Source organism: Piliocolobus tephrosceles, chromosome 18, assembly GCF_002776525.5.
Source record: "Piliocolobus tephrosceles isolate RC106 chromosome 18, ASM277652v3, whole genome shotgun sequence".
NCBI lineage: Eukaryota > Metazoa > Chordata > Mammalia > Primates > Cercopithecidae > Piliocolobus > Piliocolobus tephrosceles.
In genome coordinates this window covers 4284783-4311766 of record NC_045451.1, presented here as the reverse complement: position 1 = coordinate 4311766, position 26984 = coordinate 4284783, and the positions used below count along the sequence as shown (strand labels likewise).

General features: G+C 40.7%; 1 long non-coding RNA gene across 1 annotated transcript; it reads right to left on the bottom strand.

Annotated features, from left to right (window-relative positions):
* Nucleotides 1-1175: 1175 nt before the first annotated feature.
* LOC113225017 lies at nucleotides 1176-5412 on the bottom strand. Its single transcript, XR_003309631.1, has 2 exons — nucleotides 5311-5412; nucleotides 1176-1832 (listed from the first exon to the last, which is right to left on the bottom strand). It is a non-coding gene; the product is annotated as an uncharacterized LOC113225017 (long non-coding RNA).
* Nucleotides 5413-26984: the final 21572 nt, after the last annotated feature.

Here is a 26984-nt window from a genome sequence, read left to right as displayed (position 1 = left end):
TCATTGTTGGCCATCCCCTTCCTCCCACTCCTGCTGGTTCTGGCTTCATGTACCCTTCCCACCCCGCTTTAATATCCCAGAGTTCTGCACTAATCTGGACCCTCATTTGCTGCTGAAGGGCACACATGGCTGCGATGGTCACTCAGCGGCCCAGCTATCTCCATAGCATGGCCCAACGCCCATGTCTAAATCATGTTACTCTCACGCTCAGCCAACCCTCTACCTTCCAGGGGTGCTCGCAGGTTGCAAAAGGAAGCCCAAACATTTCAAAGTATTGGCTAGGCCCCATATTCCCCGTCCTAATCTACCTGTAGCTGTGCCAAACCTTTCACCTTATACAGCCTCCCTCTGGTCCTGGGGACTGTCCCTTAATGTTTCCCCTTTTGTGTCCTTTGCTTATATGAGTCCTTCACTCTGGGACAGTCAATTCTCCTGCTCAAATCCCAGCTCAAACACAGTCTCCTTCAAGAAGCCTTTCTTGGTGTCTGAGGAGACTCTTTTTCCTCCGGGCTTCCCCAGCCTGCCTGCTGAGTGGAGTGTCCTGGAGGTACTTGCTGCAGCCTCTAGCTGCCCAGGAGTGGTTTGTCTTCTTAGAAGTCTCATCTTCCTTTCAACTCTAAGCCCATTGAGTCAAGAACCTTGTCTTCTTAATGTAGGTATCTTTCACTTACTATATGAACTTGCTTTACTATGGTGAGCCCTAAAAAATGATTGATTCCATCTTGTTGGAAGAAAGACTGCCTGGCTTCCATGAGGGGAATTTTAGATGTATTACGTACCCTACAAAAATCCTTATTAAGAGTTTTCTCCTATTTTTAATCAGACTCCAATTTGTGGATTAAAATTCGGAGGTGACGTGAAAGAATTTACAAAACATCATTCTTCTTTGGTCATAATTTTTTTGAGTGATATTTTTTCTTAATTCCATGTACATCTATCTCTTTTGGTGTTTTAAGACCTTGAACTGGGGCAAGCCCTTGATAATTTCTTTAAGGAGAAAAGAAAAACACGTAAATTTGAAAATTCTAGTAGCTAAAATGCTTCCAAAAGTTAAGCTAATAGAATTAGCTCAAGAGAAATTATAATTACCTAAGTATTCTCCAGTTAAGCATAATTTGCATGATCCCAGAATGGAATATGTCTGAACTTTCAGGAAAAAACTAATAAGATCAGCATTTATTGTTTCATTTTTTCATTGCTTCTGAAAAATTGTATTGGTATTGCTTTGTATGAATAGGTCTCCATGAGTAAATTATGATCAAAATTCAAAGCCATCATAAATTAAATGTGGTTTTTTTTTCCTGCTTTGGTATACAAGACTTTCCATTAAGCTAGCCTCATATAATATACCTTGGATGTGTTCAAGAAAGCCCTATAAATTATAGTAAGTATTTAAAATGGTAAGTAGACATTGGAAAAGGCCACATTAGGATTAATGAATGAAGGGGTTGATACTGAAAATGCACTTGTAAATAAATAACATAAAAGGTAAAGATGACACACTGTTAGGTTAGAGTTACAAGTGGAGTATGGCACTAAATTGCAGGGTGGCAAGAGAGAGTTCATGGAACTTCAGTTTCTTTGTAGGAGCATTTCTAATTTCTGTCTAGCAAAATCTTCCCAGTTTCATCCAGTCTGGGTTCCATCCGGAGGCTTTTCCTGTGCCTTCCTTTCAGATATGGGAAGTGCCTGAGATTTCCTTCCTTAGCAGTCAGTCCCCTTCCTGCCAGCATTTGGAGGACTATTCACCCAACAGTAGGGGACCAATAGAAGGTGGAGCTGGCTTTGTCGTAGAGATTGCATTTTCTCTCAGTAACCCAGGACTAAATGCTCTGGGGAAGGAAGAGGACGCAGGAGTCATGTTACTTTTGACGAAATGGAAGCACTAAGCAAGAAATGCACACACAGGTTGGGGTACACTTTGAATGCATGCACTCGTCTGCCTCCAGGAAGGTTTGGGGCAGTGAACTGCGCTTTGAGGAAAACGTAAAAAGAGGACAGTGCATATTTGGACTGTTATTTAAAAATTTGTGTGGCTTTGACAGAATAGAGTGGAGACACTTGGAAAAGTATCTCGGGTATATTTAAAGTTTTGGCACAAAGTTCAGTTAACACTCTCCTTAGGCATATAGACTTGCAGCTATATAAACTCAGCTTTCCTAAATTATCTATACATATATATGAATATGCATATGTTATATGATGAGAGAGATTTCCTTCTGAGATGTTCATTTTTTCTAACACCCAAGTTTGCATAGCCCCAATTATGTGATTTGCAATACCTGTTAGATTTCCCATTTGCTAAAGAAGATGACTTCAGCTTGAACCACTGGAAATATGCTTTTAGAATTTATGCAGAGATGCTTCGCTCAGGTAAGTGGTAAGAAGAAATTCAAGAATAAAGGCTGGATTCTATATCATAGAAAGAATAATAATGTGGATGGAAAGTTTACAGTGTCATGTAAAATACTGACAGGAAGCCTGAAGCTCTAAGAAACCATGAGAATTTCTAGATTTAAAAAGATGATTAGAGAGGCTCTGCTTCTGATAATAGTGGAGAAGCTTGCCCTAGAATAACCTTCCCACAGATAACAAAGTCTGGACAAGACATAAAAACCAACTGTTCAAAAGTATTGGAGAATAATGAAAGGGAGGCAGCAACCGGGGAGGCAACCCTTGAAAGATGGGAATTCATTGGGTACCATTTGCATTTCTTCTCCTTGTTTTTCTTGCCTTAAGGTACTCCCAAAACTTCTTGGGTTCTACCAACTGGAGCAACAGTTCCAGATGCACAGCATGGTAGAACTCAAGAAGAACTTGGTACCCTTATCTGCTTGAGAAGTCACCGGGCATAGTTTGAAGCTGATAGCAGCTCGAAAGTGGAAGGGGAGTTCCAGAAATCAAGGGTACAGAAAGGATAGCAACGAAATCTGTGCAGGCACATTTTCCTGCCCCTGGGTAACCACTGGACTGCATGTGTGTGGGGAAGCCCCCATATTTCCCTGTGAAAAGCAACAGCTGCAAGGTTAGAGACTCAGCAGTGTCCCCTCCTGCCCACTGCGGGGAGGACAGTTTGGAATTTTTCAGTCAAGTTAAATGGCTGCTAGAGCAAAAACTAATGTGCTTTAGAAGAACATAACAGAATCCAAAGTCTCTAGAGTATGCACCCACAGGATGTAGTCTAATAAGAAATGATTACACATGCACAGGAACCAGAAGATTTTACCCAGAGCCAAGAGACATGGGCATTGATTTGATCTGGATGTTGGATTTAGCAGTCAAGGACTTTTAAAACAACATGTATAAGTATGTTCAAGGACTTAAGGGAAAACCTGGTTATTCTAAGTGGACAGACCAGGAATCTCAGCAGAGAAATAGAAGTTACAAAAATAAATGGAAATTCTACAATGGAAAAGTGCAGTGTTGAAGTACAAATGATTTCTGGATGGATCAAAGCAGTGATGGAATGAGAAAATTAGCAATAGATCCTAAAAGCAGTGGGTGAAAGTTAAACGAGGAATAGGTCTCAAGTTATGTCCCTGTAAATTGCTTGTTGATTACAAATGGAAAAGTAGAACCTTACAGTTCAGAAACCTGGTGAATTTCATTTTAAATAAGTGATCCAAGTTAGCAATACTAATATTGGGACAGTGACATCCTGGGCCTCCTCATGTGCTGCAATGGGAAGGATACGTTTCTGTGTAATTCCTGCCATAGTGCAGAACCGAAATCTAGTCAGGAGGAAACCTCAGCAACCCCCAGTGAAGAGACATCTACAGAGTAAGTGGTCTGTACTTTTCAAAATGTTAAGATGAAGAAAGACAGAGGCTGAGCAACAGTTCCAGATGCAAGGAGACGAAGTAGACATGACAAGCAGATGCATGTGGGATCTGGCCTATTCCTGGGCTGGAGGGGGCAGTTTTAAGGACATCATTGGGGCAGTTGACACAATTTGCATCTAGGCTGTGGATTAGATAATCATATTGTTCCTATGTTAAAATGTTCTGCTTTGGATAATCGTACCTTGGTCATATAAGAGAAAACCCTTGTTCTTGTTGAATGCACACTCAGGTATTTAGGGGTAAAGGAACTCAATGTTGCCAAATTACTTTTATTTCCATTTCTTTCCCTTTCTGTCTCTATCTCTCCCTGTCTCTTTCTTTCAACTGATAAAGCAAATGTATAGTAAAATATAAACTGGTGAATCTGGGTAAATAACGATGAATGGGCTGGGTGCGGTGGCTAACGCCTATAATCCCAGCACTTTGGGAGGTCAGGGCAGGTGGATCACTAGGTCAGGAGTTCAAGACCAGCCTGGTCAATATGGTGAAACCCTGTCTCTACTAAAAATATAAAAATTAGCCAGGTGTGGTGGCGGGCACCTGTAATCCCAGCTACTCGGGAGGCTGAGGCAGGAAAATCACTTGAACGTGGGAGGCGGAGGTTGCAGTGAGTGGAGATTGTGCCACTGCACTCCAGCCTGGGTGACAGAGAAAGACTCCATCTAAAATAAATACATAAATAATAACATTGAATGTTTCTTGTGTTGCTGCAAATTTTCTATAAATTTGCATTCATATTAAAATTAAAATGTTATAAATAGGCATAAATAATTTATTTTATTTGAGCTCCTTCATTGCTAAAACCAATGACTTCCAAGTTTGTCTTCTTCTCACCTGCTATTTTGACACAATGAAGTCCTTTCTTGACAATTTGTCTCACTTCAGCTTAGGAATCACCTTGTCTTTCAAAATTGTTCTCACATTGTTTGAAAAAAATATTTTTTATTCTTTTGTCTTGTGGATCCTCTTAGTTCCCTCCCATCTAGTTAATTTAGAAAATTAACTAGAATGTCCTAAAAATTTGCGAATGCATGAATTTTGAAGTACCTAAAAATGAATCACAATATGCTCTGAACCATTCAGAATAAAAATATTTACATACAAAATTTTTAAAAAGTGAGACACAGGTCTCCATATCATGAATGCTAAATTCTTTCTCTTTGCACTTTCATCTTCCTCCATTTTTCCCCTTCCATACTTGATTGGCATGTGACTATCTCACTTCTACCAACTGCATCAGGTATTAAGCCGCATTAATTTATTTGAAGTGTGTAAAGTCATTCTGCTAATAAGTAACAAGTACCTCTAGTAGTTGGCACAAAAGGTACCAGTAATGAAGATGAACAGCTTGCATCAAAGCTATTCGCAGACCTTCCTTGACACTGGTGAGCACCTGAGGCTCTGCTGTCCTTTTCTGGATGCTCCTCTGGCCCTGGATCATTGATGCCACAAGATAAAAGGTACTCACACAGTGAATATGCATTCTGTGTCTTCTTACACATGCTAGGCTCCAGGGATTCAGCAGAGAAGAACACAACGGAAAAATATCTTCATCCTTATGGAATTTCTATTTAATGAGAGAGCTGAACAATAAAAAAATAAAGAATAGGTTAGGTGGTCCACTATGGGGAACAGTTTGGAGATTCTTTGAAAAACTAAAAATAAAGCTACCATATGATCCAGTGATCTCACTGCTAGGGATCCACCCAAAAGAAAGGAAATCAGTATATTGAAGAGGTATCTGCACTCCCATGTTTATTGAAGCACTATTCACAAAAGCCAAGATTTGGAAGTAACCTCAGTGTCCATCAACAGATGAATAAATAAAGATCATGTGGTACATATACACAATGGAGTACTATTCAGCCATGAAAAAGAATGAGACTCAATCATTTGCAACAGCATGGATGAAACTGTATGTCATTATGTTAAGTGAAATCAACCAGGCACAGAAAGACACACATCACGAGTCCTCACTTATTTGTGGGAGCTCAAAATCAAAACAATTGAGTTCAAGGAGATAGACAGTAGAAGGATGGTTACCAGAGGCTGGAAAGGGTAAAAGGGGAGGGGAAGGGGGGAGATGGGGATGGTTAATGGGTACAAAAATATTAGAAAGAATGAGTAAGACATACTATTCAACAGCACAACAGGGTGACTATAGTCAACAATAATGTAATAGTACATTTAAAAATAACTTAAAAAGTATAACTGGATCGTTTGTAACACGAAGGATACATGCTTGAGGGCATGGATACCCCTGTTTCCATGATGTGATTATTATGCATTGCATGCCAGTATCAGAACATCTCGTGCCCCATAAATATGTACACCTCATATGTACCCACAAAAATTAAATGTTGACTAGGTTAGAGGGTGATGGGTACTCAGGAGAAAAACAAGACAGGAAAGGAGCATAAAAAAACATTGGTAAGGAAGTTGGGTACATTTGAAAGTGGTCAGGGGAGTGTGACCTTGAAGTTAAAAGTATGAAGGTGAAGAGAAAGGGGCCACATGGAAGGCCAGGTAAGAAATAGCAAGAGCAGAGGTCCCTGAGCAGGAGGCTGCCTGACTTGGTCAAAACCAGCCAGGAGGTGGGTGTGGGATGGGGTGGAGAGGCGATCGGGGAGACGTGAGTGGAGCAGTGAGCCCTCGGGGGTCATAGAGGTACTCAGTATTTTCTCTGGATGAGATGGGAAGCCAGCGGAGGCGTCTGGAGCAGAGGAATGGCATGATCTGATGCAGGAGAGTAAACGAGAGAGATTCGCTGGAGGAAGCAGGGAGAATGCCACGAAGCCACTGCCAGAATCTGAGCCACAATGTTGGTGACTTGGACCAGGGTAGGAGAGATCCAAGTGGCGAGAAGTGGTTGGGCTCTGTGTGTACTTTGAAGGAAGAGTAAACAAGATCTGTGGATTGACTCAATGCATGTTGGGAGTGAAAGAGAGGCGCCAAGGAGGATAATAAGGTGCTTGGCCTGCCTGAGTAACTGCAAGCACGAAGTTGGCATTTGCTGCTATAGGGAAGGCTGTGAGGGAGGATACCAGGAGCTCAGCTGGGGAAATGTGAAGCTTGAGGGCCTATTAAATATCCCCATGAGATGTTAAGGCCATAGTTTGATTTTTAAGTCTGGAGTTTAAGGTGGGGAATCAGGCTGAAGATACGTCTTTGGGAGGCATCAGCATGTAAACACTACTTAAAGATATGGGACTGTAGGAGATGGTTGACAGGGCAGGTCTCGCTAGAAAGGAGAAGACTCAGAGATTGAGATCTGAGCAGGCCAATGGTGGCCATGATGCCCACTTACCAGCAGTGTTCATGGGGACATCCAGCCCAAAGAGTGGGGAGAGCCACAGGGAAAAGGGAGCAGACTTGAATCACTGCCTCTGGCTGAGACAGACTCCATCCTAATTGCAGGCACCTGGAGCTGACTTTTCAAGACTGCTCCTATCACAAGGACTGGAGTCAAAAAACACTGGAATCAAGAATGTTGAGTTGATCCCTGAGCACCACACTTGTATTTCTAGATAGAGGTGCCTCCCGAGCAGGTGAAAGCGTTAGAGAGCGATGGGAGGGCATTTGAGTTGTCAACAGGGAAATCCCTGAATCATCTACAGTTCCCAAATAGAGCCTCTCCAGGGGGTCGCCCAGGCAAACACCAGCTGCCAGAGGTGAGCCCCTCAGTCACTGAGTCACCCAGTTCAGGGTCCTGCTGAGGGCTCACCCACGTTGAGAATAATTCTAGAGTTTGCCAGTTTTTCCACATTCTTTTCTTGGGAGTCTGGATGTTGGCTCACAATGTTGGCATGTGAATGTCTGTCTGCAGATGTTCATCTGTCTCCCTTAACCTTCACAGTGAAACAAATATACACAGATGCAGGATGCAATGTGAAGTACTGAACAGGTTAAGTTGAAAATGCTCCCTGACACTCTGGAGGCACAAACACTAACCGTATTTTTCCATCTAAGCAGGTATCTGTGCTGAATTGCTGGGACAAATGCACTGAACATTGCCTTCACCTTCAGCGTTGCCTTCCTTCTGCTCCTGTTGGACTAGGCTAACATTAGTCTCACCAGGGAACTGGGAAAATAAGTAACTGGGCAAGAAGGGAAAGTGAAATCCAGGGTTGAACATCCTTGTTTTATTGATGGCATGCATCCCCAAGTGTCCTATTATCCCCTGAGCAGCCTTGCGTACATGTTAAACAGAAGTGACTGTCCTGGGGGTAATGGATGGTCCCCTGGGGCTTTCTCCAGAAGAAAACTGCCCTTATATGGGCATCAGCTGCTCTCAAGAGGGAGGGGACTTTATTCATGTTCCTCTGTCAGAAGCCTGGGCTCAAATGAGAACCCAGCTACCCATCCTGGAAAAAAAAATCATGTTTTTTTGCTTTGCATTTTAAGAATCTCTCCTTGAGCAAAGACCTTGATCAATTCAGAGGCTGGTGAGTTTTCTTGGTTCTTGCTGATGAGGCTAACTCCATTCAGTTCCAAGGCCGGTTAGCTTGGGTCTGTTCTAAGGATGCTGTCAACATTCTTATCCTGTGCGAACACTTTGAACCTTGTGGGTTGTTGGTCACGAATGGTGGCAACCGTTCTTTATGCCGCTTCATGTCACAGGGGAAAATGTGTGTGTCTTGGACTCCAAGGGTGGCAGCATCCCCCCCAAAGAAAGCAGCCCATTTGTTTTGATGGATGCTCCTCAGGGCTTCCAGGAAAGTGTTCTGCTGGAGGAGTAACGGGGATGGTGGCACTGCTAACATTGACACAGGTCTCACGCCAGGGTCATTTCTAAGGAGCTTACTCACTCTTTCAGATAGGTTATTGCAGATTTGTCTGTCATGAAACCTTTCTACATATTCCTTCCATTTATCCGGAAGATTTATCCATCCAAGAGGGACATCCCTCCACAGTTCTGTGCCTTCTTAGTAATTCAAAAATCAGCCTTGGTAAACGATTTAGTTTGAAATCACCATTCCCCAGAACCTTTAGGGATCTCAAGGTAGGATGAGCCAATGAGTGATAGAACTGATTAGGTTAAAACTGGACTTCCACGGCTCATTACCTGCGAGGAATGATTGGATATAGGGCGGGAGACTGGTAGGGTGGGGTCCTGCCAAATCCTAGAAGGCTCCCATCGCTTGCAGCAATCATCTTTTCTCATTTGTTTGTGTCTAATCTCAGGATATGTTCTGGTCTCTGGCTTTTTCATAACCATTGGTCTAAATTTCTTAAAATACAATCTTTTGTCTTCCTTTGGTGTTCAAACGTGTGAAGCAGATAGCTCTAAAGGAATTCAAGTCACCACCATAAATCTTGAGTGATTTTAGAAAGATATATAATACTCCTAAATGATGACATATTTCCAGAAGATCAGTAAAACATTTCTGAGTGATAAATGGTTGGACAGTTGTGTCTCTGCAGCGAACCTAAGGGGGAACATCAAGCAAGCACAGTATTTTATGAGTATTATTGGTCATATCTTTTGTTTTTAATCTGCCAAAAATGCAACTAAAGAGGCTGGCCACACAGAAAATTGGTCTACTTTATACCAGGTCTGGCTGGGAAAAGCTGTGGGATTTTTGATTTGCCATCAGAACAAAAGGTTGGTGTGGGACCAGGGTGGGAGGTGTGGCGAGGGAGGGATGGAGGGCTGCAGAGGGGAGTTCAGTGTCTAGAGAGTAGATGACAGCCTTGGTTCCAGCATTTAAAAGCAATTACAGAGCTGTGTGTGTGTGTGTGTGTGTGTGTGTGTGTGTGTATGTGTAGATTTATTCACAAAGTCTGTGCTGTACATTAACTAAATTTGTAGTTTTAATCACAGATAGAAAAAACAAAACATACACACACGGAGCCACGAAATACCCAAAGCGGCAGGTCATTTTCTGTCAATCCCCAGAGAGCTTCGTCTTTGAGTGCCGGTGTGGGGAGGAGGCGGCTGGAGACTGCTGCAGCTGTTAACAAAAGTCAGCAACAATAGAAACACCGTTCTGATAGGTGAGCTGGGAAATGCAATTATAGCTAGTTAGAATTATGCGCTTATTTGGCTTCCTGGGCAAAGTATCAAAAGGCTAGGATAGGAGGGAGACTGCATTGGCTACACTGATGGAACTGAGAAGGAAGAAAGGTTTTCTCCCCTCCACTGGGATCCAATGGGACGTGCGTGGCTCACTCTTAGCTGGAGGCTGCACCAGCGCATAGCACGTCTGGCAGAGCTACTTTGAGGCATGTGATGCTACTTTCCACCTTATGTGGACCTTTGGTAACAGCATTCTGAAAACGAGGAGCATTGCAGCTGACTTACATACTGTTGAAAGGGCCTGAGGAGTTGCAGAAGCCTCCAGAATTAAGAATTGTGTCTGTAAAACCACATTGTGTGGAATGTTCCTACATTTTCTTTCAGAGAGTTATCTGCTTTTACAATTCAGTCACCAGCTCTCCCACTGCCGCGATGACCTCTGCACAAACAAGCCTCACCCTATGAAAAAGTGATCAAAAATAAACCCACAGGGAAGTTGTTGGAAGTAGAACCATATTATACCAAAAATGGAAAAATGATTTTCCTTGAAAACCACATAGGAAAAGCTTCATAAATCATAAAGGTCTAGCAATACACCTCCTGGATTTAAGTATCAGTGCAATTACATTTTACTACATGCAACTTTGCTACTTACTTGTTATTTTACACACTCCAACAGAATAATTTCCCGTGGAGAAAACTGGGTCATTGAAATATTCTGCTTTCCCAGAGTGCCAAGGAACACATTAGTGCATGTTTTCAGACATATTCCACAGGAGCCAGTTTGGGGGGCTTCATGTTGGACCCCACAGCAGGGCAATCAGTGTGTGGCATGTGTCTTGGTGCACGCAGTGGGTGGGGACGGGCCCAGGAGGCCGGCAAGGACGAGTTTCTGAGGATACGCATTTAAAATGTCTCAGGAGTCCTAATTTAATATTGTTCAATAACAAATGACCTATGAAGATCTTCCCTGTGAATTCAGAATAACCAACCACCAGGATTTTTCTGCCACTTCACTCCCATGACTGGTCTCCCACATTTTCCAGTCCCAACTTCAAGTTGTCATCTGGCCACTTCAAGACCCAGAGACCAGCAGCGTTCTGGTCATGCGGGCTCTGTTTCGAACTAGCTCCTACTCTCCCAAAGTTAATTTGCTTTAGTTATATATTAAGAATAATCAAACGGGCACTGTCCCTTTCATGGGAATCGAGGGAACTGGTTTCAAGGCAGAGTTTTTTTTCCAGTGTCCAGTTTCAAGGAAGCTATATCCAGCGTGGTGAAGTTTGCTGCATTTATTAAGGAGAATTGTCCTATGCCTGCTTGGGCTGGCTGAGCTGTTGTATTGTCTGTTTGAGGTCAAGGGCTGGTTTGCCGTCTAATGTGAATTATGCATTTTCTCCTGATTTCAAAGGTGTAGGAAGAAGGAAGGTCATCCCACATTCCATATCCTACCCTTCAGTGGACTGCAGGAATAGCTCTTACTGTAGAAATTAATAATTGCAGAATTAAACGTGGTTCCCAGGAAAACTAAACCCCACATGCATCAAAGGTTCAGAGAAGTTTTCCTGCAATTTAGTCCAATAGCATAGAGGTTTTCGGAGTCTCCATTCAGCTGCTTTGAAATGCTGGTTTTAAAAGTCCCCTGAGTCCTATATCGCACCCGTGATTATAAAAATATTTAAAGCCACAGAAAGAATATATAGCTGTTCAGACACATGTGCTGATTTATTGTATACCATGGTTCGATACAAACTGGAAGGCAAGCTTTCAGGCTGACAAGAGCATCAGAGTAGCAGGATTCCATTCATATATTACGGTACCAGCCCCAGAACAGGAGCAGCCTGGTGCAAGCCCGTAATATAGGGTTTCTGAAACCTCCCCCACATAGCCAGGAGACAACATAAAAAGTTACATGACTATTTATGTGACATGGAGTCATATTGGTAGTGATGTGCCCACATAAATAGTATTGAGAATTTTTGGAATATGGAAATTAAATAAAAATATTTCAAACCTAAACTGTGTATTATGAAAAATAACAAATCTTCCCAAATGCCATAAAAAAAAATAGAGGTGGAAGGAAAGACAAAGAGCTAGAGGTCTATGAGTATTCTTTCTTGACAAAAATTTAATTTTCTAAAAAATCTCATAATTGTATAAACAGTAAATAAACATTTTATGAAAGGAAGATACCTGGGTTTCTTTCTGTTGTTGTTTTTGGTGAATGTCACCCACAATTTTAGTGGTCATGCTGAAATGTTAAACTACAAAGTCTGCATGCTTATCTCTTAAAGCGTTTCCCTACTGCGTTCCTGTGTGGAATCTCGGTCTGCAAAGCCCTCCGTGTTCCCGTAGGGTCTGTTTCTTCAGCTCACCTCATGCCCCTCTGCCTTTGCTCCCAGTCCTTTGGGAGGTTAAAGTGGGCAGATTGCTAGAGCCCAGGAGTTTGAGACCAGCCTGGACAACACTGTGAAACCTCGTCTTTACAAAATCTATAAAAGCTAGCCCGGCATGGTGGCAGGCACTTGTAGTCCCAGCTACTCTGGAGGCTGAGGTGGGAGGATCGCTTGAGCCCAGGGAGGTCAAGGCTGCACGTCTAGCCTAGGCTTTGTTCTGCTTCTGAAACTTGTCAAGCCTGTTGCAGCTGCAGTCTTTGTGCTTCCTGTCTCTGTCTGGATGTTCTGACCTCAGATTTCCTCATGTCTTTCTTCTTTTCTCCTCCAAACAGCCTCCCCACCCTAGTGCAGTGCCCCAGCCCTTTCCTATTTCACCTTTGGACTTTCTTCATATTAAGAGGTAACCAGCAGGTTCCCTTTTCCACATGACCCTAATATAATGCCAGTTGCCTTTTACAAATGAGTTTCCTCCCAATAGGAAGACACTGAAGTACACAAGGACAGAGAGAAGGAATGGAGAATTCCTATGGTATTTGAATTATTTTAACAATAACCCAAAGAACAGTGCCAGATACATAGAAAATATATGGTCCATTCATGGATTATGAGTTAATAAATGAATGACATTATACAGTGAATGAATAAACATGTCTACTGCTAGGGAATACAAGGCTGTATTATGAGGAGTCCCTAGAAGCTTATTCTAATAATAAGTTTAATAAAAATCAATCATAAATAGCTGCAATTGAATACACAGAGTAGAAAATGACTATTTCATAAACAATATAACTGTATCGCGAATGTTCCTGTCACTATATGTGAAACCTTCAGAAAGCTTGAATTTGTTGACAGTGATCACAAATTGATGTTAAATATATTTATGGGAAGTGTTCAAGTGCAGCAGTTTAATTACTGACACATTATACAGAGTTGGATATTTCCATCAGTAGTATGGTACCTGCTTGGGCAGGAGTGAGAGCAGTATGAAATTAATCCATTGTTAACTACTTAGGAACTGGTACACTTAAATATTTGAATGTCTGGCTACTTCATATAAAGCCTGAGAAGTGATTTTAAAACATTACAAATAAGTTTCTGGCTGGGTGTGGTGGCTCACTACTATAATCCCAGCACTTTGTGAGACCAAGGTGAGTAGATCTCTTGAGCCCAAGAGTTTGAGAAAAGCCTGGGCAACATGGTGAAAACCCATCTACAAACATTATCCAGGTGTGATGGCGCATGCTTGTAATCCCAGCTACTCTGGAGGCTGACATGGGAGGATCACTTGAGCCCAGGCAGGTTGAGGCTGCAATGAGCCATGACTGAACTCTAGCTTGCATGACAGAGTAAGACCCTGTCTAAACAAACAAACAAATAAAAACAAACACACACACACACAAAAAAAAGAAAAAGAAAAACAAGTTTCTATTTCAAAAACCCATCAGCAGATTGTTTTGGAGATGAGGTTATAAAAGTATATTTAAACCAGTTATGCCACTTACCCTTTTTATCATAATTAGGTTATATAATAAAATGCTATATGAATCAAATAAAGTTATTGTTTTTATGAAAAGTAAGTTGAATTCTTTGAAAAGACTTAATAAAGTCAAGTTGATAAATTGCTGATGACTTAATTGTGAACAAGAAAGCTAGTAATGTTTGGGGGGAAAAGCCTGAAAAGTCTAGGATTCTGCACTTAAATTGCTTCCCAATTCCTTTCCTCCTCTTTCTGCTTTAAAAGAATATATAGAAGAAAACACAGTGATGAACAAGGGATGTGGTTTATACAAAAAAAAAAAAAAAAGAAAGAAAATCATTGATGGATCCAGCCTCAAAAAGAAGTGTTCGTCTTTGTTGGTTAAAGAGTATGAGTATGTATTTATAAGTTTCAACTAAACTTTTAAACGTTAAAGATGTTTAGGTTACATGGTATTGTAATAGTTTTCCTCTTTACCCAACTTTCTCTAATGACTTCGTTATTAGAGAAACAAGATTTCTACTGTGTTTTGATAGAGGAACAGACTTGATAAAAAAAAAATTTTGAACATGTCTTTTGAGTAAAAATATTTTGTTAACTAGAGCAAAAAAAAAAAAAAAGCCAGATTATTTATGTTTTATGCCATTTAGTTATTAAGGCTAATCATTTAAGTTGGCTTGCTTTGACAAGGTCTCCAATGGCAAAGAATAAAATATAATGAATTGGAACAAGTTTTTGTTTTTGTTTGAAAAAAAAAAAAACACTCAAATTGATGTATAATTTCCTAATTAGCATGACTGGATACTAAGTGCTGAGGACAGTATCTTCAAAATTGTGAGGAAAGAAAATTGAACTTAAAATATCATACAAGTAAAAGCAGTAATTAAGAATGAGAGTATAAAACACCTTCCAATTATAAAAAACTCAAAAAGTTTACTTTATCTTTAAAAGTTACTCCAATAATATTCCCCCCAAAATTGAAAGTGGAGGGGATAGAGGACAGGTGGAAGCTTGGTGAATACATTGAATTCCTCATCTTTCATTACAGGAGTGACTTGATAAACTCTAAAATGGACAAATCAGCATTTTATACCCTTTTGTATTATTAGGCATTGCAACCACACCTATGCATTATTTCTATAATGACATTTAATATGATAAGGAACGTGTTTTAAAGTGCAGCAATATCTTAAAGTTATATGGTGACTTATAGTTTAGAAAGAAATTATACCTTCATTATAAAAAGTTACTTCCAGCTTTTTCTAACCCGTAATTCCAAAAGCTGAATGAAGCAGAAAAGAGAATAAGATTGCTCACAATGAAAACTGTAGAATCTGATTTTAAGATGTTTGCTTTTGTAAATGTTAATATTGGAAAGTGTATCTAATAAGATGTTATTAACAGTTCTTCAAATTTATCTTTCAGCTTACTAACAATTTTAAAGCCAACTTTAAGAAAAAAAACCCACAAAATTATGAAAGTTTAGGCACCAAACGTGAATCTTTACTTAGAAATAATAGACATCACAAAAATTACAATTTTATAACATTTGTGAGACTTGAGGATTGTAATTTTGAGTCTCATTTTAAGGCAAAGGAAATACATTTATGGATACAAAATTAAGTAAGAGACCTGGAAAAGGACTTGTGAAAATGAAAATGAGGGCCTCAAAACTTATGCTTCATGAACTTCATGGTTCATGGACCTTACTTGCATATCCAGTTCATAATTATGGGTGCTGGGCCTGCATCAACAGAGGCAAGTAATGTATCCCTAGAAGCCAATGAACATTGAGAGAGTTAGCAGTAACTTATGCTTGGAAGTGACTGTGAACTACATAAATATATTCCATTAATCCTAAACCACATAGACCCTCAATTCAAATTCCCTCTGGTTAGATTTCCAAAATGCCTGTGACCACTCAATCACCTGAGAAGCTTGCCATCTGATATGAGGAGAATGTGTCAGAGAGTTCAATACACTTAATGTTTATTTACCATCCCCCAACCCAATAATTCATATGTTGAAATCCTGATAGCCAAGGTGGTGTTTTAGGAGGTGGAGGCTTTGGGATGTGCTTAGATCATGAAGGTGGGGCCCTCATGAATTGGATTAGTGCCTATGTTAGGGTTCTCCAGAGAAACAGAGCCAATAGGATATATATAGGATATATATCTATATAGAAAAACGAGAGGTGGTTTATTAGGGCAATTGTCTCATGTGACTATGAAGGTTGAGAAGTACCATGATAGGCTGTCTACACACTCGAGAGTCAGGGAAGCCTGTGGTCTGGCTCAGTCCAAGTCCTGAAGCCTGAAAACTGGGGAAGCAGACACTGTAACTCTCAGTCTGCAGCCAAAGTCTTGAGAACCTGGGGGCTGCTGGTGTAATTTCGAGAGTCTAAAGGCCAGAAAACCTGGAGTTCTGATGTTTAATGGTGGTAGAAGAAGGGTATCTTAGATAGAATTTGCCTTTGTAGACATACCTGGAAATAATGTTTTACCAGTGATCTAGGTATTCCTTAATCTAGTCAAGTTGACACCTAAAATTAACCTTACAGGTATCCTTAAAAAAGATACCCCCAAAGAGATATTTCTACCCTTTCACCATTTGAGGTAAGAAGATAGCTGTCTGTGAGGAAGCAAGCCCTCAGCAGACACCAAATCTGCTAGGGCCTTGATCTTGGACTTTGCAGCCTCCAGAACTGAGAAATAAATGTGTGTGTGTTTGAGTGTGTTTAACAGCATTTTTGTAATAGGAACTAAGATGGACTAAGACAGAGATAAAGTAAAAATAGAAAGAAAAAATGGTCTTAACTGATTGTACTTGGAACAAATCTGTTTTTGGTTATTGTTGCAAGTTTTGCAAATGTGACCTTAAGTGCACATGTGGAGGGCTCCTCCCAAATCTTAGAAAGATTTGTACAAGTGAGGCACCCAGAAACTTGTGTCATTAGTTTAACAATAAATCTGCTTTCATAGAAGAAATTAATAAGACATTTACAAATTATTATAAGGGTCTATTTTTATTGTCTATTTTTTCTTGGTTCTGTTTCTAGTATGTCTACTAAATTTTGATTGAATGTTAGACATTATATATAAAAAATTACTGAGGCTGTGGATAATGTCATTTTCCTTCAGAGAGCATTCACTCTATCTTTTTTGGTGGGTAGAGAGTTGGGGAAGTTTATCTTAATCCAATCAGGAACTGAATCAAATGGTGGCAGAAATACCTTCAGAGATAGGAATGGAAATCTCGGGATTTTTCACTAGGGATGTTTCTTCCTGGCAGGCTCTGAATTTCAATTGCTATCTTCTCAGAATCATGAAACTGCTCTACATTCCCCTTTTCCATTCAGCAGTTTTCTGCTTAGCTTCTCAGATCTTTGCCTTATGAAGTTTAAGAATTCAGCAAATGGGCCGGGCACGGTGGCTCGAGCCTGTAATCCCAGCACTTTGGGAGGCCGAGACGGGCGGATCACTAGGTCAGGAGATCGAGACCATCCTGGCTAATACAGTGAAACCCCATCTCTACTAAAAAAAATACAAAAAACTAGCCGGGCAAGGTGGCGGGCGCCTGTAGTCCCAGCTACTCGGGAGGCTGAGGCAGGAGAATGGCGTAAATCCCGGAGGCGGAGCTTGCAGTGAGCTGAGATCTGGCCACTGCACTCCAGCCTGGGCAACAAAGCCAGACTCCGTCTCAAAAAAAAAAAAAAAAAAAAAAAGAATTCAGCAAATGATTAGAAATGAGGAGGAAGTTGCTTGTCTCTAGATGTACATTTTTGCATCGTTTTGACCCTTAGAACCATAGTAAAGTATTACATATTCCCCAAATAAATGAGTAAGTGAACATATCAAATTAATCAGAATATAGGAGGAACTCAAAATAGAATACAAACAGTAACATATGGACCCAACTGTACTGTAAATGAGTAAGTAAACAACACTGAAATTAATGGTGAAGAAAATAAACTAACATTAATAACTTTGGAAAATAGTATTTTTCCTTTATGATATAAAGCTAAAGATAAAAAACTTTACAAAAATACCATTGTTAGTAAATCTTTTTTTTCCACAGGGTGTAGGTTAGAAATTCTGTAACTACCTTATGTGAATATTAGGTTTGAACAAATAAGTATATATATTGTAGATGGGGAGAACCAGGCTTATCACAGTGAGGGGGAAAAGGTACAAATAAAGAAATGGGGAAGACTAAAATAAAATGTGTGGTTTTTGATTACGAATTTATGATTTTAAATATTTATACAGGTAGATATAATGTAGATGTATATATATCATCTACATATATATGTACATATATAATATGTATACATGTATTTCGTAGCTCTGTCTGCTAAGAGAAGAAGAAATTACAACTCAATAGCACTGAGGCACACAGAGTCTAGATCTTGCTTTCTAAACACCATCTCCAATAAAAAGTACCATGGCTTCTTGGAAAAGTGATTGATTTCAGAAGTGAAGCAGAGGCATCATGTAAGCCTGGAACACCTTACGGACCAAGAAAATAAGGAAGAGCTTGAAAAATGGTGGAAACGTGTCAAAAAGGGCACAGAACTTGTCTGTCAAAGCTCTCAATGGTTAACTCTGGAATAATTTGAGCAACAAAATAAAAAATGATGTATTAAATTACAATCTACAAAATAAAATAAGTATTAATGAGTCTATGCTGATACAAAAATGAATAAATTAATAAGTTGGAGAGAAGCGACAACTCTTCCTTATAGAAGAATTAAAATTAATACATGTAGAAGAAGTGAGGGAAATAAAAATGACCCTTAGGCAAACCTCAAAGTAATAATTAATGCAGGGAATAACCATTGATGGATACTGAACACTTGGGCAAAAGCTGGAAGAGAAACAGAGTATTTGTATATACTCAAAAACTCTTTCCCAAGATATTTATCAACTACCAAGAGTAAATTATAATTTTGCAGTTGAGAAATATGGTAGACAACACCTTAACCAAGTGATGAAATCAACACCATCAGTAATAAGAGAAATTGACACTAGGGCTGGGCGTGGTGGCTCAAGCCTGTAATCCTAGCACTTTGGGAGGCCGTAGTGGAGGGATTGCTTGAGTTTGGGAGTTTGAGGTCAGCCTGGGCAACATGGTGAAACCCCATATCAAAAAAACATACAAAAATTAGTCAGGCATGGTGGCACACATCTGTGTTCCCAGCTACTTGGCAGGCTGAGGTTGGAGGATGGCTTAAACCTGGGAGGCAGACATTGCAGTGAGCAGAGACTGCACCACTGCACTCCAGTGAGACTCCATCTCAAAATAAACAAATAAAAAGAGAGAGAGAGAGAGAAATTGATATTATATATCTCCTGATATAGCACACTGGAAAGAGCACACCACTTCTGTTGAATTCTTGCCGAAAATGTATAACCCCAATCTAATCATAAGCAAACTTTAGATGAATAAAATCAGGAGAGATCCAACAAATTAACTGGGTCTCATCAAATAACTCAAGGTCTTGAAAGATGAGGAAAGACTGAGGAACCATCACAGAGTGGCGCTGTTCAGGGAGTCACAACTCAGTGCAATGTGAATTCCTGGGTGGGTCCAGGAGCAGAAAATGGACATCGGGGAAATTTGTACAAGGTCAGCATTTTAGTTAATTATATTATACCAATGCTAATGTCCTGGTTTTAATAAAAGCACTATGTTCATATAAGTTGTTAATGTTAGGGCAATGGTTTTTCAACCGAGATTAATTTTGCCTTCCAGGGGACATTTGGCAATGAGTGCAGACATTCTGATCTTCATGACTGGGGAGGGTGCTACTAACATCTAGGAAATAGAAGCCACAGATGCTGCTGGGGGAAGCTGAGTGAAAGGTATATGTGAACTATCTGCACTATTTTTGAAACTTTTTGTGAGTCTAAATTATTTCAAAATTAGAAGTTAATATATAAAAATAGAGTTCAGCAAATGCCATGAGTGGGAATCCTCTGCATTTTGAGCATTTTTCTCTGAGTTTTTATTATTTCAATATCCTGACCTTTTAAGATTCACTTGTGTTAGACGTTCCAAAGTCAATTTTTTCTTTCCAGCATTGTGAAGTGACAACCAAATTCTCTACTGAATGATACGAACCTCAGCTGCAGCCTTCTGCTTGGATTCTCAGTCTCTTCCTTGGCATCAACAATTGGCAAATGCAGCCTTCACTTCTTTCGCTGAGTTTCTCTTCTCTCCAAGGTCATGGCCCCTTGAGTCCTGGCAAGTCCAACACGCATTTTTAAAAAATTAATCGAGATTTCCTATTTGTGTGCAGTGAGACCACTGATCTTCCACAAATTATGCAATCATGGCTGAAAGTAGAGTCTCATTGCCATTTTATATAACAGCTTTATTGGTGCATAATTTACATAACATAAAGTTTGCTTGTTTAAGTACACAATTCAATAATTTTTAGTATATTTACCGAATTATGCAACCATAACTATGATCCAGTTTTAGAACATTTTCTTCACCCCCATGCATTTTAATGCCCTTTTACAGTTAATCTTCGTTTCTATCATAGCCTCACACAACCACTTATTTATTAATACTTTTTCTGTCTCTAGAGATTTGCCCTTCCTAGACTTTTCATATAAATGCAGTCATACCATATGTGGTCTGTTGTGATTGGGTTCTTTCACTTAGTATATTTTTGAGGTTCATCTACTTAATAGCATGTGTCAATACTTTTGTTTCTTTTTATTGCCAAATAGTCTTTATTGTATGGATATACAGTATTTTGTTTAAGCATTCATCAACTGATAGATGTTTGGATTGCTTCCACGTTTTGGTTATGGATAATGCTGCTATGAACATTGGTGCACAAGTATTTGTGTGAGCATATCTTTTTATTTTCCTTGAGTGAATACCTAGGAGTAGAATTTCTGGATCATAAGATAAATATACTTTTAACTTTTTCAGAAAATGCTAAACTCTTTTTCAAAGTGGCTGAACCATGTTGCACTTCCACCAGCAATGTGCAAAAGTATCAATTTCTCCATATTCTCACCCAAACATGGTATTATCTGACTTTTCAATCATAGTGATCTTAGACGGCATGAAATGGTACCTCACTATAGTTTTAATTTATATTGACCTAATGATTAATAATATTGAGCATCTCTTCATGTGTTTACTGACCATTTTGTTATCTTTTGGGGGGTAAATTTCTATTTGAATATTTTAGCTTTTTTGTTTTTTTGACAGGATCTCACTTTGTGGCCCAGGCTGGAGTGCAGTGGTGCAATCATAGCTCGCTGCAGTAGCGATCTCCTGGACTCAAGAGATGCTCCCACCTCAGCCTCCAGATTAGCTGAGACTACAAGCAGGCAGTAGCATGCTTGGCTAATTTTTCAAATTTTTTGTAGAGACAAAGTCTCACTATGTTGCCCAGCCTCATCTAGGACTCCTGGGATCAAGTGACCCTTCTGACTCAACCACTTAAAGTCTAGGATTAGAAGGCATGAGCCACTGTGCCTGGCCCTTTTACCTAATTTTAATTGAACTATTTATCTTCTTAGTAGTAAGTTATGAGATTTTTATATGCTTTTAGATACTCTGGATACAAATCTTTTTTAGAAGATATGATTTGCAAATATTTTCTCCCAGTCTGTGGCTTGTCTTTTTACTCTATTAATGGTATACAGAAAGTGAAAAGATTTTAGTTTTGACTAAGTTCAATTTATCAAGTTTTCCTTTATCACTTGTGCTTTTGTTGTTTATCTAATAAATCTTTGCTTAAACAAGGTCACAAAGATTTACTCCTATGTTTCTTTAAGGAGTTTTAGAGCCTTAGCGCTTACATTTTGAATTAATTTTTGTGTGTGATGTGAGGCAAGGGTCTATCAAAATCCACCATTTTCCATATAGATACCCAATTGTTTCAGCATCATTTGTTGAAAATCTTTCCCAATTGGATTGCCCCTGCTTGATTTTTTTAAGTAGGATTTTCACTTCCATTTTATTTTCTAATTTGTTGTCCTGGCATAAAACAGACACCTACTGATATATTATTTTAATTTTTATTTAATCACTTTACTAAACCATCTTAACTTGATTTTTTATACAGTAAAAATAATCTCCGACTAATGATAATTTCATATATTCCTTTCTAATAATTGTATTCTGCATATATTGTTATCTTATTTCATTTATTTGGGATTCCAGAGTGATACTGGAAACAACAAACAGATTAATTTGGTCACTCTATCTTATTCTTGACTTCACTGGAGTATCTTTAGTATTTCACCGTTTAGCATAAAATATTTGGTGTGAGTTTTGGAAGATATTCCCCAAACTGTTTAGGAAATTTCTTACTAGCCTAATTTGCTATATTATTAAAAACAGGAAAAGCTATTAAATTCTATTTAGTGCTCTTCTTTTTTGCATCTGTTGAAATTCTTATGTGAATTTTCTCTTTTTAACGCCCAATATAATAAATCATGTTAACAGACATCCTAGATTTGATTTATTTAGTGTGGAATAAACTCACTTTTTCAGAGTATTGTCCTTCCTTTACTTTGTCAGATTCAATATGTTAATACTTAGAATTTCTTTAACCGATGTTAATAAGTGAGGTAAAACTATACTTGTCAGTTTTTCCTACATTTATCCGGCTTTGTTTTTAGTACTATGTTTGCTTCACACATTTATTTGGAAGGTTTCCCATATTCTTCTACACTGTAAGAGTTGAAATGACAGAAAAAACTATGTATTTTTTTAAGTTGATAAATAATCTGGGCCTGAAGGCTTTTTGTGATAGACATTTGATACGCTTTTAAATTTCTTTTAAAATGATTGATATAATAGGTTTTTCATTGTCTCCGACTTTTTGGATAAGTTTGGTGAAGATGCTTCCTAAAAGTCTTTTATTTCATTTGGTTTGTATGTTCTAATGATTGGCATGATACTATGCATGTTATTTGTTAGGATTCTAACATTTTTATGGTTACCTGTTTATTATCCTATTTTCCTATTTTATTGTTGTAATGTATAGTTATATTCTTTCCCTCAGATTAGTTTATTGTCTATTTTATTAGTCTTTCCAAGGAACTTCTGTTTTGCTGTTCATTAATTTCTGGTACTTATTAACTTTTATATCTTCATATTGCGACTCTTTACCACGTAACATTTGCTTAAAAGAAGTTTGTTGAATGAATAAATGAAATCAAAACACCTTTTCCTTGGGGAATATAGAAACTCAAGAAGGATGTTTTTAATATGGAGAAAATGGTAGAAGCAGAGAAGCAGAAAAGGTGATGTGTAAGCAATTCTAAATCTCCAGACATCAACCCCCAAGTTATCGTCATATCTAAACTTTTAATAAACATTAAAATCTTTCCTTTTGCAGAACGGTGCACATTTTTACCATATAAGAATCAAATGTTGCATCTATTTCGATGTTTACATTGCTCTTGTTTTGAAAAATACCCAATCAAATCATCATTTATAAGTAGCGTTACTTGAAAAGCATTCAAACTTTTGGAGAAATTCCCAAGGATCTTGGAATTTGAAAACACAATAAATATTCTGCCGCGGGTAAGGCACATTTGAAATGGAATCAAGCATGATAATGCAACGAAGCTGCGAAGGAAGGTCCCTGCTTGTTTCTCTGCCAAGTCAAAACTTCATCGCTCACGATTCAGTGGCCTCACACTTCTCAGCTCCCCTTCAGCCTCTGGAAAAATGGCATTTGCAGCTGTCTCCCTGACCTCAGGGCGAGGAGAGGAAGAAGGACCCGGAATCCTCGCCTGCCCCGGAACAGGGGGAGGCTGCCACGTTCTGTGCCCTTATTGCTAACTCCCGGCTGCCCACTGATGCACCCTGACAAAGCCTCTGCTGGCTCATGTTTCCCGTTTTTGGCGTTACCAAGAAATAACCCTTTGCTTTGTCTCCATTTCCAGAGTCCATCTTCACCTTCCCCGAGACGCTTTCAGGGGCAGGGCAGGGGTCAGGAGCCAGGCAGCCTCAGTGGGTACTTCAGCCCTGACCCAGGCCTCAGAGCTGTCAGGGCACCAGCAGCTGCCCTCTGTAAACGTCTCTATGGGGAATGTTAATCTAAAATAATTTTCTCTCTTTCTCTCTTTACAACTGAAGAAAAGTACTTCTTACAGCGAGCTTAACTACCTACCTTTAATGTTTTATAGTCCGGGAGAGTGGTACAAAGCAAAGTGTTTAAGTAGTTCCTAGCCGGGCGCGGTGGCTCAAGCCTGTAATCCCAGCACTTTGGGAGGCTGAGATGGGCGGATCACGAGGTCAGGAGATCGAGACCATCCTGGCTAGCACGGTGAAACCCTGTCTCTACTAAAAAATACAAAAAACTAGCCGGGCGAGGTGGCGGCGCCTGTAGTCCCAGCTACTCGGGAGGCTGAGGCAGGAGAATGGCGGGAACCCGGGAGGCGGAGCTTGCAGTGAGCTGAGATCGGGCCTCTGCACTCCAGCCTGGGTGACAGAGCCAGACTCCGTCTCAAAAAAAAAAAAAAAAAAAAAAAAAGTAGTTCCTTCACTAGAGTTGATAGAATCCTAAAATCTCAAGGGCCTCTGGTGAGGAATGAAATCGTATCTCTGCTAAGGCTCGTGTGTTTTAAGAGTTGATGGGTCAGGCAATGCCGTGGTCGGCACCACGGGGCTCCCTGCAGGGCCCGGGGAGTGGGGATGAGGGGGCGCAGCGAGGAACCAATGGGGAGCCGCCCAGGCCGAGGCCAGGTGCCTTTCAGGTCTGTCCCCCCGGAGCTGGGTGACTTCTTAGCATCCTAATTCTCTGGAAAGACAGTTTAAAAAGTTGTTTAGTTTCCTAGGACATTATCGCTGGGACTGTTGAAAGTCAGACAGCACCCGCCTTGCGCTCACCCCGCCGGGATACGCGGGGACAGCTCCTTTCCTAGGAGGCCCGGGCCCGCCTCTGCGCAGCGGCGGCCTGGGAAGCTGCGCAGGCCCGGCCGACTTCCCTTCCCAGTCCCGGCTGCACACTGCGGGGCCCTGTCGGCCGCGGGGCCTGCGGACCCGGGAGCTCGCGGCTGCGCTGCACGTGCAGGGACCCGGCAGCGCCGGGGTCAGCGCGAGCGTTTGATGTGCGGCGGGGAGCGGGCCGGGCCCCGGGAGGCCGCTTCGCACCTCCCCGTGTGTCCGGGTTGAGCGCGAGGTCAGGAGGCGACGCGGAGTTCATGGTGAAGACGGGTCGCGGGGGCTCGTCCCGCCCGGGCTGCGCGCAGCGGTGGCCGCGTGATGGATGGGCCGGACCGGGCACCCGGGAACCCGCGAGCGCGGGGCTGGGCTCGGGGTTGGGTCGGGGGGCCCCGACTCGGTTATTGATCGGCCCAAGCGCAGGAGAACTGACTCTATAATGTATAATGCATCGCCTGCCCGGAAAAAGTGTTTGTTTTTGTGGGAGCAAAAGGCAACTTTCTGCCCCGCCAGAGCGTTGCTAAGTGAGCGGTAATGACCACGCTAGAAATTTCACAGGGAGAGGCTAATGGCAGGCTCACTCGAAAAGTGCTTTTATGTGCAACTTCTGTCTAATCCCTGAGGAGGAAGCAAACATCGGCGACTAAGAAAGTTCAAGTTGTACAGGGCCCGGGCTTTTAGGGTCGGGGTCACTTCTGCTCTGCGTGACTTTGAAGAGGAGGACCTGTGGGTTTTTTTCCAGTGGATTTCCACACGTGTTTTAAAGAGAACTCCCGGCTGCTGAAATGAAAGGCCCGCCTGGAGGGTTTTGCTGCCTCCCGGCTGCCCACGCCCCACCCCCACAGCCTGGATCAAAGCGAGCAGACAAATTATTCAGAAGTAATACAGCCCTGAAATGTTCCTAACCGTGACTATTTGAGGCGATGGATCAAGCTTGCTTCCCCCGCCCCCAACCCACCCCCAGGCCGAAAATGTGACTCTGCAAACGGACTTGCAGAGCTGGCTTCGGTTTCTGTACGTTTCTGACCCCTGCTGACTTTAGGACGAGGCTCCCTGTTTCCAGGACTGCAGCATCGCCAGACAGCCTCGCCATGCAATCGGCTTTGCAGTTGGACGTTCCAGATACGATTTCATTCCTTACCAAAGACACTTCTTTAGGACGATTTTAGGATTCTATCAACGCTAGTAAAGGAGCTACTTAAACACGTTGATTTGTATCGCTTTCCCTGACAATGAAACATTGAAGGTAGGTAGTTAAGCTCGCTCTGAGCAGTACTTTTCTTCAGTTGCAAAGAGAGAAAGAGAGAAAATTATTTTAGGTTAAAATTTTCCATAGAGAGATTTACAGAGGGGAGCTGCTGGTGCCCTGACGACTTTGGGGCCTGGGTCAGGGCTGAAGCATTGAGGCTGCCTGGCTCCTGACCCCTTTCCTGCCCCCGAAAGCATCTCCCGGGAAGTTGAAGAAGGACTCTCAGGGCTGCCGTGGTCAGGCCCGAGGCTGCCCTCTGAGTCTCCTGGGCAGAAGGGCTTTTTGCCAAGAGCATGTCTAGGTGGGCATGGTGCTGGGCACTGTTGCCAGGGCAGAGCCTGAGGGGTTACAAAGCCCCAGAAAGTCCACGCACTCCATAGGAGGGCTCTCCTAGGAGAGCTTAGAGCTTCTAGGAAACGAAATTCCTGCGTAAAAATAAACCATCACACCAAAGCTCCTAGTGCAGCATGACTGATGTATGTATTGGTGCATACTAATCACTGACAGGCTTCCTTAAACCACTGCCCACACCTGAATTCTAGAGTCATTTCACAATTTAGTTTCCATAAATGTGAGCATATTTCAGTCCCCTTAAGGTCTCAAATTATGATAATATTATAAGTTACATTGTACTGTATTTGCTCTGTTATAACCATCGTGAATGTGGGTATATTGGGGACATAATTAGTCTTTAACACTTTCTAGCTCAGTATTTACAATTAAATAATTTGACATAGGTATAAAATATAGCTTCATATTTTTTATCCACTTGTTGCATTCCAGTTCAAATTTATGAAAGAACAAATTATAAACTTCATTAATTTGATTATTGTTGTTTAAAAAATTATTTGTTTTGAGTCATTGGTGGCTAGCAATATAGTATTTTAAAATACATAAATATATTTGAATTTCACAATCTTCCTAGACTAGATTGAATTTCACAATCTTCCTAGATCTAAGTACAAAGAGAATAGGCTCTTCCTTAAGCTTAAACTATCTGTGCTTTAAAATGAAAACATAAACAAGATCCTGCTTTAGGATTTTACTCGTGGTTCTATCTTAGGCATAGGAG